This window comes from Dermochelys coriacea, chromosome 9, assembly GCF_009764565.3.
Source record: "Dermochelys coriacea isolate rDerCor1 chromosome 9, rDerCor1.pri.v4, whole genome shotgun sequence".
Taxonomy (NCBI): domain Eukaryota; kingdom Metazoa; phylum Chordata; order Testudines; family Dermochelyidae; genus Dermochelys; species Dermochelys coriacea.
The window spans coordinates 43,767,666-43,781,370 of record NC_050076.1 but is presented as its reverse complement, the minus strand read 5'-3'; the positions used below and the strand labels follow the sequence as shown (position 1 = coordinate 43,781,370).

The window sequence follows — 13,705 nt, the reverse complement described above, 5'->3', positions numbered from 1 at the left end:
TCAGCTATTGGATGCCTTTGTCTAAAGGGTGGTTTTACTTCAGGTTTTTCAGAGATTGCATCTGCCATGTGGGTACAAATCAGTTATTTGTACTGTTCTGTCAGGAATACACTGAAGAAAAGTTGTTGGAGGAATGTTCCAGGTTACTGAAATTGTTTGTTTAAATACTGAAGTAGGAGCTGCTGGTGCTGAGCCACTCTAAAATTAGGCCACTTTTTTAGGTTCCTAATTTAAGGCAATCAAGTTTGAATATCTTGGCTGAAATCTCTGGGCTTGAATTTCAAACTTAGTCACCTAAATTAATTTACCCAAATCCTACATTTGGACATCTAAAGGCCCAATTGAGTGTTTACACACACAATGTGTGTGCCTCACTTAGGAGCTCCAGAGTGAAAATTGGTTGTGTAGCAGTAAAGAAGAGCAAGGAGGCTTACTGACTGTATCCAGGTCTGCTGGTGAAGGGCTATCTGGAGCTGGCTAAACTTTCAAAGTGCCCTGCTCAACAATAGATCTGGCAAACCTTGGAACACCAAACTGTTTCATTACAGTGCAAACAGTAGACCATTGATCTAAAAAGTAATGTTTCAATCGCACTCATTAGCAGCTGCCTTTTATTTTCTTTTTAAAAATCCATTAATATAATGTAATATTCCAGCTATTATACTGTGCAATAATAGGACATGTCACTGGCAGTAGCACATCATAGTACTGCATGTTATGTACTACTGCCGACATGTCAGGAAGCTAACAATTAGATCCAAAACACAACTCTGACATTTTCCAAAACAAATTTCCTGAAACTGAAAACTTTTCTATTCCAAAATATATTTGTTTTCTGTGGGAATGTTGGACAAAATACAGTTTTTCAAAATATGCTTTGATTGAGATGAAAATGGCATTTTCTGTCAGTTTTGATGAAAAACTTTCAGCCAGCTGTACCCTATAATACAAAGGGTCTTAAAGTAGTGAACTTTTGCAGTAGTTTCTTTCTTCTATTACAAAGTCATAGGGAGGGGTGCATGTGGAATTATTCCAGGATTTATATCCCTTGTTTGTTTCCAAAAACAGAATGTATTTTTTTTACTTTCCCAGTTATCTTTGCAATAACAAACTTGTGCAGTTTTGATACAGTATCAGTTTTCTGTTTCATCTACACACAATGCCCAAACAGTGAATGTCATGGGTTTAGTGCCATTCACTACTTCATTCTGAGTCCAAATGTGCTCTTTATAACATTTTCAGGACTTTGGACCATGTTCCCATGCATCAATTTGGCCCTCAAAAGTACCTCCTTAGGGCATTTCTCTGTAGTTTTGTTAGTGACACTGATGCACTGTGTGCTAACACTTCCATTCTGCCAGTGAAAACAGGAAAGGAAGGGATTGGCTTAGTCCACAAACTTCAGCCTAGATTTGCCGCTGCATTGGGGTTGCATTATGCTCTATCACTTGAGCAAAATAGCTTTGAAGCAGGATCACCCTAGTATTTGGAATCTTCCAATAGTTTAGAGCCAGTGAAGCCATACCACTTCCTGCTGGCATGGGGGTGTGCCCAGAACAAAGGGAATGAGGCTTGGTCCTGTATTACCAACTGATCTCTATATTACCGTATTGGTGCCTAATGGTCACTGGTATCTGCTGCAGGGTAGAACAGCCTTCAGTTTGTTCTGTCTTATACCTGGGTCCTGACTGTTTATAGATTCATAGATACTAAGGTCAGAAGGGACCATTCTGATCATCTAGTCCGACCTCCTGCACAGCACAGGCCACAGAATCTCACCCACCCACTCCTATGAAAAACCTCACCCATGTCTGAGCTATTGAAGTCCTTAAATCATGGTTCAAAGACTTCAAGGAGCAGAGAAGCCTCCCTCAAGTCAACCATGCCCCATGCTACAGAGGAAGGCGAAAAACCTCCAGGGCCTCTCCAATCTGCCCTGGAGGAAAATTCCTTCCCGACCCCAAATATGGCAATCAGCTAAACCCTGAGCATATGGGCAAGATTCACCAGCCACATACTACAGAAAATTCTTTCCTGGGTAACTCAGATCCCATCCATCTAATATCCCATCTCAGGGGATTTGGCCTATTTACCCTGAATATTTAAAGATCAATTACTTACCAAAATCCCATTATCCCATCATACCATCTCCGCCATAAACTTATCAAGTAGAATCTTAAAACCAGATAGATCTTTTGCCCCCACTGCTTCCCTTGGAAGGCTATTCCAAAACTTCACTCCTCTGATGGTTAAAAACCTTCGTCTGATTTCAAGTCTAAACTTCCTGGTGGCCAGTTTATACCCATTTGTTCTTGTGTCCACATTGGTGCTGAGCTGAAATAATTCCTCTCCCTCTCCTGTACTTATCCTTCTGATATATTTATAGAGAGCAATCATATCTCCCCTCAACCTTCTTTTAGTTAGGCTAAACAAGCCAAGCTCCTTAAGTCTCCTTTCATAAGACCAGTTTTCCATTCCTCGGATCATCCTAGTAGCCCTTCTCTGTACCTGCTCCAGTTTGAATTCATCCATTTTAAACATGGGAGAATACTGCACACAGTATTCTAGGTGAGGTCTCACCAGTGCCTTGTATAACGGTACTAAAACTTCCTTATCCCTACTGGAAATGCCTCTCCTGATGCATCCCAAAACCGCATTAGCTTTTTTCACAGCCATATCACATTGGCAGCTCATAGTCATCCTATGATCAACCAATACTCCAAGGTCCTTCTCCTCTTCCGTTACTTCTAATTGATGCGTCCCCAACTTATAACTAAAATTCTTGTTATTAATCCCTAAATGCATAACCTTACACTTCTCACTATTAAATTTCATCCTATTACTATTACTCCAGTTTACAAGGTCATCCAGATCCTCCTGTATAATATCCCGATCCTTCTCCGAATTGGCAATACCTCCCAGTTTTGTATCATCTGCAAACTTTATTAGCACACTCCCACTTTTTGTGCCAAGGTCAGTAATAAAAAGATTAAATAAGATTGGTCCCAAAACCGATCCCTGAGGAACTCCACTGGTAACCTCCCTACAACCTGACAGTTCGCCTTTCAGTAGGACCCGTTGCAGTCTCCCCTTTAACCAATTCCTTATCCACCTTTTGATGTTCATATTGATCCCCATCTTCTCCAATTTAACTAATAATTCCCCATGTGGCACGGTATCAAATGCCTTACTGAAATCTAGGTAAATTAGATCCACTGCATTTCCTTTATCTAAAAAATCTGATCCCCTCCCCAAAACCTCTGCCCTATCCAACCTCCCCCTGCTCCCTGTCCCCTGACTGCCCCAATCCCTATCCACACCCCTGATAGGCCCCTTGTCCAACCCCCCCGCTCCCTGCCCCCTTACCATGCTGCTAAGAGCGGCAGGAGCTCGCAACCCCACCGTCTGGCTGGAGCCAGCCATGCTGCCTGCGCTGCCCGGCAGGAGGAACAGGCCAGAGTGCTGGCGGTGCTCTGAGGTTGCGGGGGACAGTGGGAGAGGGGCTGGGGGCTAACCTCCCCTGCCGGGAGCTCAGGGACTGGGCAGGACGGTCCAGTGGGCCAGATGTGGCCCACGGGCCATAGTTTGCCCACCTCTGACCTAGACTGTTCTCAGTGGTAGCAGATGACAGAACAAGGAGTAATGGTCTCAAGTTGCAGTGGGGGAGGTTTAGGTTAGATATTAGGAAAAACTTTTTCGCCAGGAGGGTGGTGAAGCACTGGAATGGGTTACCTAGTGAGGTGGTGGAATCTCCTTCATTTGAGGTTTTTAAGGTCAGGCTTGCAAAGCCCTGGCTGGCATGATTTAGTTGGGGATTGGCCCTGCTTTGAGCAGGGGGTTGGACTAGATGACCTCCTGAGGTCCCTTCCAACCCTGATATTCTATGATTTGGAGGCTTGATTAGGCCTCCAACTCCCTTGGAGAGCTTTGAAAAACTTCAGCTCAGCTATCAACTATGTATAGAAAGTTGTAACAGCCTTTCTGTGAATGATTCAATGCTGCTGCTCCAGTAGAACTAGATTAGGGGGTGGACAGGGGTCAGAGAAAATGGAAAAAATATATTGGGTTTAAAAACTGACTTTTTGTCAAAACAGTTTGGACAGAGTTTTCATCCAACCCTTCTCTTCAGTAAATACCTCATTTCCATGCATGCCAGAGAAGAACAATATACAGAATGCATTGTGCCACCTTATGTTACGTCATCTGAAACTAAACCTCTCCTTTGTAGTAGGGGGTATGGGAACCTTGCACAAGAAGCATTTTCCACCGAGGAATGAAAAAGAGATAAAATAGCATAATAGTGGATCTCTCTGCAATAAAGTGCACGTCAAGGTTCTTCTAGCCCTATGGAATATCTGATGAAAATGTATGTCCTGAGACACCTTGACAATTTTCAAACTATTATCCAATTTAATTCAATGGGAGCTATGAATGCTCACAACGCTGAAAACCAGATCACTTTTTTAGGAGTCTTTGACTAGGTTAAGGTGCCTAAAATCTGGCACTTGTATTTGAACATTATGGGACAAAATCAGTTCAAGTATTTAAACACCAGGGACTGAAATCTGTTTTTTATATTTAAAGAATTGGAGTGGTGAAGTGAACATCAGCATTTGGGACTAAATAATAGCATCAAATAACTCAACAAGGTTTTTCAAACTGTGTACCGAGAAGTGTGGATTAACAGCTACCAATTTGACTTTTGCCATGACTTCAGATGTTAACAGAAGTTTTAGGTAAGTTGTCCTCAAATAGTATTTGTTAAAAGAATTGGACAAACAAGAAACTCCATATACAACTGTGTGGAGGGAGCAGGACCTAGAATAGATGCTAGGTATGGTCACCAGGAAGGAATTCACTTCTGCCCAAACTAACCTAGTGTAGGCTTAATCCTGCATGATAGTGACTGCCTACTGAAGTGCTAAATATCCCCGAGTCATAGTGAAGTCGATAGGACTTGAAAGCACTCCGCATCTCTCAGAATCAGGCCCTAATGCCAGGAGCCCATGACTGCTATTTAAAAAGGCCCAAGGATGTTTAAAACGGCTTCATGCTCCCTGCAAAAAGTCCAACATTTGTAAATCTCTCTCACTTAGGTACTCCGTTCACAGCAGGCTTTAGGTAGTACTGCACACAACTTTAGTGACGTCAACTTGGCCCACAATGACCTGTGAGCTGGTTCCGTATGAGAGAGGAGTCTGATGTGTGTTTGATGTGATCTGGACGTCAGCAATACCAGGAGGGATGAGCTGGAGTGCCAATGAGAAGCTCAGTCAGGAAAGTAACAAATACTTTCCTCATGGATTGTATTTTCTAAATAGACAACCAACCTAATTCTCAATTACTGAGGGACAATCTCCACTCATTGCTATATTTTGCTTTCCACAACCAAATCCCTGTACAACTTTTCATGAGTGATGTACCCAAGTATTCAGATTCTAATATCTATTCACCTAAATTTGGGTTATTGCTGATGTAGTTTTTAAAAACTAACTTTATATTTGTGGATAATCTAAACAATATACTCCGATGTACAGACACTCTTTCCCCAACATATGTATTATATAATTTTTTTAACATTAGCTTTAATACAACTTTTAAATCTCTACTTAGCAGGAAGCCAGACAGGAAAAGGCTAGAAAATTTTGGGAAAAGTTCTACAATGAAGTGCACAGTGAGTAAATGTAGGGAGAATTCCTTATTGTAATATAGTTCTTAGTTCGCTGTTAGAAGAAAGTGACTCTTACCATTGTCATTGCCATAAATATAAAGGGAAGGGTAAACACTTTTTTAAAATACCTCCTGGCCAGAGGAGAAACCCTTTAACCTCTAAAGGGTTAAGAAGCTAGGATAACCTCGCTGGCACCTGACCACAATGACCAATGAGGAGACAAGATGCTTTCAAAACTGCGGGGGGGGAGAAACAAAGGGTTTTTGTCTATCTGTGTGATCCTATTGCCAGGGACAGAACAGGAATGGAGTCTTAGAACTTAGTAAGTAATCTAGCTAGATATGCGTTAGATTATGATTTCTTTAAAGGGCTGAGAAAATAAGCTGTGCTGAATGGAATGGATATTCCTGTCTTTGTATCTTTTTGTAACTTAAGGTTTTGCCTAGAGGGATTCTCTATGTTTTGAATCTAATTACCCTGTACGGTATTTACCATCCTGATTTTACAGAGGTGATTCTTTTACTTCTATTAAAATTCTTCTTTTAAGAAACTGAATGCTTTTTCATTGTTCTTAAGATTCAAGGGTTTGGGTCTGTGGTCACCTATGCAAATTGAGGATTTTTATGAAACCTTCCCCAGGAAAGGGGAGGTAACGTTTGGGAGGATTTGGGGGGGGGAAAGACGTTTCCAAACGGACTCTTTCCTAATAAAATAATATCGGTTAGATGTTTGGTGGTGGCACCGAAAATCCAAGGACAAAAGTTAAAATAGTTTGTACCTTGGGGAAGTTTTAACCTAAGCTGGTAAAAGTAATCTTGGGAGATTTTCATGCAGGTCATCACATCTGTACCCTAGGTCTTTGTTGAAGAATTGCAACTTTTAGGTCTGTAATCGAGTCACCAGAGAGATTGACGTGTTCTCCGACTGGTTTTTCAATGTTATAATTCTTGACGTCTGACTTGTGTCCATTTATTCTTTTACGTGGACTGTCCATTTTGACCAGTGTACGTGGCAGAGGGGCACTGCTGGCACATGATGGCATATATCACATTGGTAGATGTGCAGGTGAACGAGCCTCTGATAGTGTGGCTGATGTGATTAGGCCCTATGATGGTGTCCCCTGAATAGATATGTGGACAGAGTTGGCAACGGGCTTTGTTGCAAGGATAGGTTCCTGGGTTAGTGGTTCTGTTGTGTGGTGTGTGGTTGCTGGTGAGTATTTGCTTCAGGTTGGGGGGCTGTCTGTAAGCAAGGACTGGCCTGTCTCCCAAGATCTGTGAGAGTGATGGGTCATCCTTCAGGATAGTTGTAGATCCTTGATGATGCGTTGGAGAGGTTTTAGTTGGGGGCTGAAGGTGCTGGCTAGTGGCGTTCTGTTATTTTCTTTGTTGGGCCTGTCCTGTAGTAGGTGACTTCTGGGTACTCTTCTGGCTCTGTCAATCTGTTTCTTCACTTCAGCAGGTGGGTACTGTAGTTGTAAGAACACTTGATAGTGATCTTGTAGGTGTTTGTCTCTGTCTGAAGAGTTGGCGCAAATGCGGTTGTATCGTAGAGCTTGGCTGTAGACAATGGATTGTGTGGTGTGGTCTGGATGAAAGCTGGAGGCATGTAGGTAAGTATATTGGTCAGTAGGTTTCCGGTATGGGGTGGTGGTTATGTAACCATCGCTTATTAGCATCATCAAGGATCTACAACCTATCCTGAACATCTCTGGGGGTGAGATATTACCTGTAATCAGTTTCTTAATGTATTAGGCTTAGTCTTGAGTGTTTTTGCTTTAATTTGCTTGGTGACTTCCTTTGTTCTGTCACTACTTGAAACCACTTAAATACTATTTTTATATTTAATAAAATCACTTTTCTTTATTAATAAACCCAGAGTAAGTGATACCTGAGAGAGCAAACAACTGTGCATATCTCTCTATTAGTGTTATAGAGGATGGACAATTTGAGTTTATCCTCTATAAGCTTTATACTGCGTAAAATGGATTTATTTGGGGTTTGGATAGCCTGCTGCAACATAGACCCAGGGTCTGGTCCATGCCCCCCAAAGCTGCAGACAGCTTAGCAGGTTAACATGTCTGACTCAACAAGACAGGGTTCTGGAAGTCCCAGGCTGGCAGGGAAAATGGGCTCAGAGGTAATTTCAGCACATCAGGTGACAGTCCCAAGGGGGGGGTCTCTGACCAAACCCATCACACACCCCTCTTCAACTTGCTATAGATCGATCTGATATGCACCTGATGTGTATGGATATATTATAAGCATACATGGTGTACATATTTATATTCACACTGCATATAAATATCCTTGCTGAACAATCAAATTGAGTACCATGCTCTAATAGCTTTATGCTATTGCTCCCAACTAACGTATAAACTGGTTAATCCTGAAACATATCCCCCATAGGGTATGTCTTCACAGCACAGTTAGTCTGAGTTATAACTTGAGTGTTTACCTCCCCCCCCATTTGACTCCTCTCCACGCACAGCGGTGCTATCTAGCCTGTTGGGAGAATGGGGCTGAAGCTCAAGGAGGACTGATGCTGGAGCTAGTAATGAGGCTTTTTCCATCTCTCACTGAAACAATGGCAAGACTTCCGACTCCCACTGAACTCCACTCTAGTGTCTGTTAGCCAATGACCATGTTTTCGCTGATGTTGGGAATTTAGAGACAGATTTTTTAAGGATCATCCTGTGACACACTATACCTCAAAATGGCACCCTGTAACCCCATGTTCATCACTCCTATACGGTTATGATATTTCATGCAAAGCATGCCATGTAAAATATCTCATAAAAGGTCATGATCTGCTGAAACTCATTGTTCTGTCAAAATATGTATATCGTTAGTGAGTATGAAGTTGAGATTTTGTTGTATGGTTATTGAAATACATTGTGAGTTTGGGAGTTGGCCACTGCTAGTTCTCCAGAGATGACAAAGGAGGTAACCCACACCTTTGTGGGTGTTTAAACAACTATTCATCAGCAGGAGAGTTGTAAACAAGGGATTTACAATTCTGTAAGCGTTGCACAAGCATCACACAATGGGGATTGCTCAACTCTGTGACTCGTCAAGGTCCACCAGGACATGTGCCTGGAAAATACTAGCTCAGACATGGACTGAGGGTATAAAATAAGGGACAGTGGTATCATGCGATTATCTCTCTCCTCCCCCACCTCCGTTGAAGGCAACAAGAATGCTGATAAGGCGAAGACTTTGAACTGAGGAGATTGGTCTGAGGCTGAGAAGGAAAATCAGCCTGTGTGTTAAGAACTGTAACCTACCTACAACATCCAGTGGGATGAGAGAAACTGCTTGATCCCAATACTGCTTAGTCTAATAAGGTTTAGCATTTAGACTGCGTGCTTACATTTTATTTTCTTTGGTATCTCTGACCTTTATGCCTACCACTTAAAATTAATATTTCTGTAGCCAAACTTATTTTAATGTTTTATCCTTACCAGCGAGTTTGTCTGAAGTGCTTGGGAAATCTATTCAGGTTACAAATGCTGATGCATGTCCCTCTCCTTTGATGAAGTGGCAAACTAAGTTTTGCACTATTCAAAAGAAGGTCTTAAACAGTGCAAGACGGTATAGTTCTGGGTTGCAAGACTGGGGGCATAGGAGACGCACAGGGAAACACCAGCAAATCGTTCATGAATGGTTTGGAGAGCATTCCAGCAACTTAGCTGGGTGTGCCTCTGCATGCTGGTGGCTGAATGATAAGCAGCAAACCCCTCACAAGCATTGTGAGAGCCAGCCTAGGCTGGAAGGTTAAGGGGGCATAGAAGTCCCCCATTTCCAGGCTGTACCCTTGGGATCCCGTGTCACATCTTCAGTTGTGCACTAATCTTGTGTACCTGTTCTTGATCATGCTGCTGTGTACAAATAGCAATTTCCAAATATACAATTTGTAACTGACTGCATACATGTTGACTTGTATTGATAACTGCAGGCTGCTTGGTTTCTAGTCCTGTGTGGTGTCCTCAGCGCCTATTGACTTTAGTGAGCATTGTGAAAATTGGGTCCTGAGTGTCTACAGAGGCTTTAGAGCTTAAAGCTTCCATTTGTCTTCAAGTGCTTAGCACCTTTCAGGCTCAAATTGAATATACAGAAAAGTGGTGCACAGATTGAGGCACCTCTGAAAATCTGACTCGGAGCTCATTAAGTCAATGGAGTCTTTCCTTTGACTTCAGTGATCTTAGGAGCAGGTCCCTTATGCTTAGATTTACTTGTGCTTCTTAATATGTCATGCAATACCCTCAGGTGGATATTTAACTCCTCAGTGTAATAATGACTTCAGCCCACCAATACTTCCCTGAATAAGAAGAGAGATGAGTGGATCCTTCAAAACATGGGCAGCTAACTCGGGGCCTAAATCTTAACATAAAAAAGATCATGACTAGAATTATAAGGTCTGAAAGCAAAGACATTCCCAGAAGTTTGGAGTTGCAGGAAGTCCTGCAAGGGATTTAGGATAATTCATAACCAGCTTCTCTGTAGCATAGAAGACCATGGGATTGCTTTTGCCAAAAAATGTCATTGCCAAATGTTAAATATACTACAGAAATGTCCCATGTTGAAGGCTATATCCAAAATATGCCTGAGGTGAATCCTGGCCCCAGTGACCTCAATGGCAAAACTCCCATAAACTTCAATGGAACCCAGACTTGTAATATTTAACATCTTATTTCACAGATTAACCATACCTAGTTTTACTAATAACACTGATATCCTGTATTTAACTTCACCCTCATCTGGCGAGCTGGAGGTACACTGAAGCAATGGCCATAAGAAAGGTTGAAAACACACATGCAAACATATTGAGGATTATTTGGAAACTAGGAAGCATTATACAGTTTGTATTAGAACAAAATATAATGTTCAGGAGTAAAGACACAGGGACTAAAATATAGTATCCAAGAAAGGAGGAGACTTATGTCTCTCCTGGAGACCGTACTTCCTAGAGCAATGAGGAAAACGCTGTGGATAGTTGATACTAAAGTAATTTCTGCATCTTTCCAGCTTGGCTCTGACAACCCGTACAAACGTAAACTCTCTCTTCCTTTCAAGCCATAAAGCCCCCCAAAGGAAATGAAGCTTATTAGGCCTTTCTCTCCTCCTTTCATCAGATTTATTTTTTGTGGCAGAAGTGCCACAATATTTTACTGTTTCACGTGGATTCTGAACTCTTACCAAAACAATTGCAAAGGACAAAACTGAACTTATTCTTACTTACCTTGCCTTCTATTCATAATGTTCCATGGGCTTCCTCTAGAGCAGATGCTCTTCAGCAGAGGAAACATTACCTTGATTCTGCACAGCGTTTTGAGTCTTCAACTCGCCTCAACTCCATTTCTATTTAACGGGCTGGGAGGAATTGAAGACTGAAAATGACATACAGGGCAATCAAATTCCGCTTTTCTGAGATGACGTAGTCCTGACACTGTTGTCTGCTGTGTATGGCTCTACCTGGAATTTTTATGGGAAGAAAATAATGGTGAAGAGAGATTTGTTTATACTGAAGAAAATATTTTAGGGTGCTATAAATAACTTGGTCTGTGACTAGGAATTGCAGCATGTTTGCATGATTTAAGTCTTCAAAAAATTGCATCAGAAGGTGAATGTAGAAGATGAGTTTTCAGGAAGTAACAAATTAAAGATTTTCCAGGTGAATGGTAATATTTACATGATCTTTTTTGAAGACACAATCTTCTACTCCCAACTGACTTTTTTTTTCCTCCTTCCCTCACTCTCACTCACACAACCTACTGTGTGAGCTGTAGTTGTGTGGCACAAGAGAGGCAGTCAGGAAATGGCTATGGTACTAATCCATCTATTGCCAATTAACATTCATTTTCTCAAAGTTGTCATTTTGCATAACAAAGTTTTTTTTATAACTCTGAACAGCACCTAAATTCTGTGACCATGAATCTGTATTTGTTTATTTTAGAGATTTGAATAATGACTTGTTAACACAATTCACCAAGGCCATTGTCCTGTACCTGTGTCATGCAGAGCAGCAGTGCCACAAGCCCACATTTGTATTACACAGGCAGGATGAAATACACCACTGTGTGGAGAGCCAGCATACATCCCAGGCACCACTCGTGTCCCATTTACGCCCTCAACATAGGGCTAACGCCTTGTTCTGGCTATGTGCTAGGAGTGATTTCATCTGCACTGAACGTCTAATATGAATTTTAGCAACTCGTATTACTGACTGAGAAAGCAGATGCTGTATATTTTATCTGCTTATTTTGCAATATGCTCGAGCTGCAACATAATTTTAAGATAGTGTCCAAGTGTGGTAAGGAAGCCCAAGAAAACTTACTCGGGAAAGCTTGAAAAGCCAGTGATCTCCCCTCAAAGACTCAGGATTGAATGTCTGGTGTAAGCTAAAATGGATAGATTTCCATTCAAAGATTCATTGCATGAGGCCAGTGGGATACCAGTTGGGGAGAAAAAAGAACTGAGTCTAGAATTAATAATCTGTCACTTATGTTTTTAATTGGATTTTTAATAGGTGTTCATCATCATACCATCCAGGCACTAAGCAAAGTTTTTTCTGAACAAAAGTTTAGAAATAGCAATAAATTCTTCAAGAGGGCAGGGGCAAACAAACACTGATGCATTTACAGAGCATCTTTCCATTCACTTCTTTGGGCTTTGGATCAGGCCTGTAATCACTCAGTAAAATGCTATTGTAATTCAGCTTGAATGCACACCTGTTTCTTTCCCCCCTAAGTTCCTTGTCTATGCACTGGATGTCCTTGTAGAAGAATGAACTCCCTTTTATTACTTGGGTAGCAAAGGACCTGAGCACGCAGCCCCACCCACTGAGTAGACTTCAGCAGGAGAACTCCCACTGAAGTTTTGCCTGAATAAGAACATCAGGATAGAGGTTCCAGATGAATGATCAGTAAGCAAATGCACATATTTAATGCAAAAATCGAAGATGTGGGTGTGTATGTAGACTCCAGGCAGGGAATGCAAGCCACAGTCTAGCCTTTACTGTTGTATTAATGTCATTTTGTTTGTTACAATATGCCATGTCCTGAAGCACTGTATGGGACTGACTGAGAAAGGAGGACTCTCTCTCCCAAGGGCAGGCAAAGGTATCAAAATAGCTTCCTTACACATTACTAGAAAGTGTTAATACACTTTTTTTAGTTAAAAAGTGTCCATAGTGCCTACCTAAGCACCAAGTGTTGGCAATTCTAATGCTTATCCCAAATATTTCATGGTGATTGGTTTGTGGGTGGAAAGAAGAGTGGGGTACCGGTAGAAGCAGAGATCTGGGACTTGATCTTTGTAGCATGCAGAACATTTTTAATTGACTTCTTTTTGTAAATCTGATATATATTTTAAAAGAAGGATTTGGGATGAACAGTCTTCCAGGTTTCCCTTATTTGTCCCTTCCTGGATTTGGACCTCAGTGAGAAAATATTATTACATTTGGGGCCAGATTCTCAGCTGCTGTAAGTTGGCATCATTCCGCTGAGGTCAATGGGACTGCCAAAGATCTTTCCCTTACAAGTCAGAAAGCTGTAGGAACATTGTAATTGAAATATAATTGAGCTAAAGGCTCTCTTGCAGTCTCTATCCTGGACATGTTTTATGTGTTGGGAACTTTTGTCTTCCCCTCTCAATTTTGGCATCTGACCAGGAAAAGAGAGAAGAATGTGGCATGGGCAGTTGAACCATAGTCAGAACAACCCGTGAATTCTGGACTGGTGAAAAGAGCAAGCAGAAATGCAACTACAGCTTACACACTGAGCTTCAGATCAAACATTTTAGAAAATAGTTCAAAATTCCCCTCACTCTTTCCAGCTTTACCAAATTCTTCTCAGCACAGGATCTTGAACAACCTCCATCAGTACTATAGCAGTCCCCTTACCCTCCAAGGGTAATGTGATATCCTTGCCCTTGATGATCTCAAGAGGTGGCAAGTGACTTAGGTGTGAGGCATTCTTCCTGCGGGACTCTGGTTGGTTTCCAAGGTCAAATCTGTGGGGGATCCACATGTCAG

The 13,705-nt window shown here is 41.6% G+C and overlaps 1 long non-coding RNA gene across 1 annotated transcript in view; it reads left to right on the top strand.

Moving 5' to 3' along the window:
- Positions 1-13,705, top strand: part of LOC122455891 — a 106,813-nt gene that overhangs the window by 17,490 nt on the left and 75,618 nt on the right. The window contains exon 4 of the long non-coding RNA XR_006274399.1: positions 4,585-4,736. This is a non-coding gene — a long non-coding RNA (uncharacterized LOC122455891). The remainder of the gene's footprint in view (positions 1-4,584; positions 4,737-13,705) is intronic.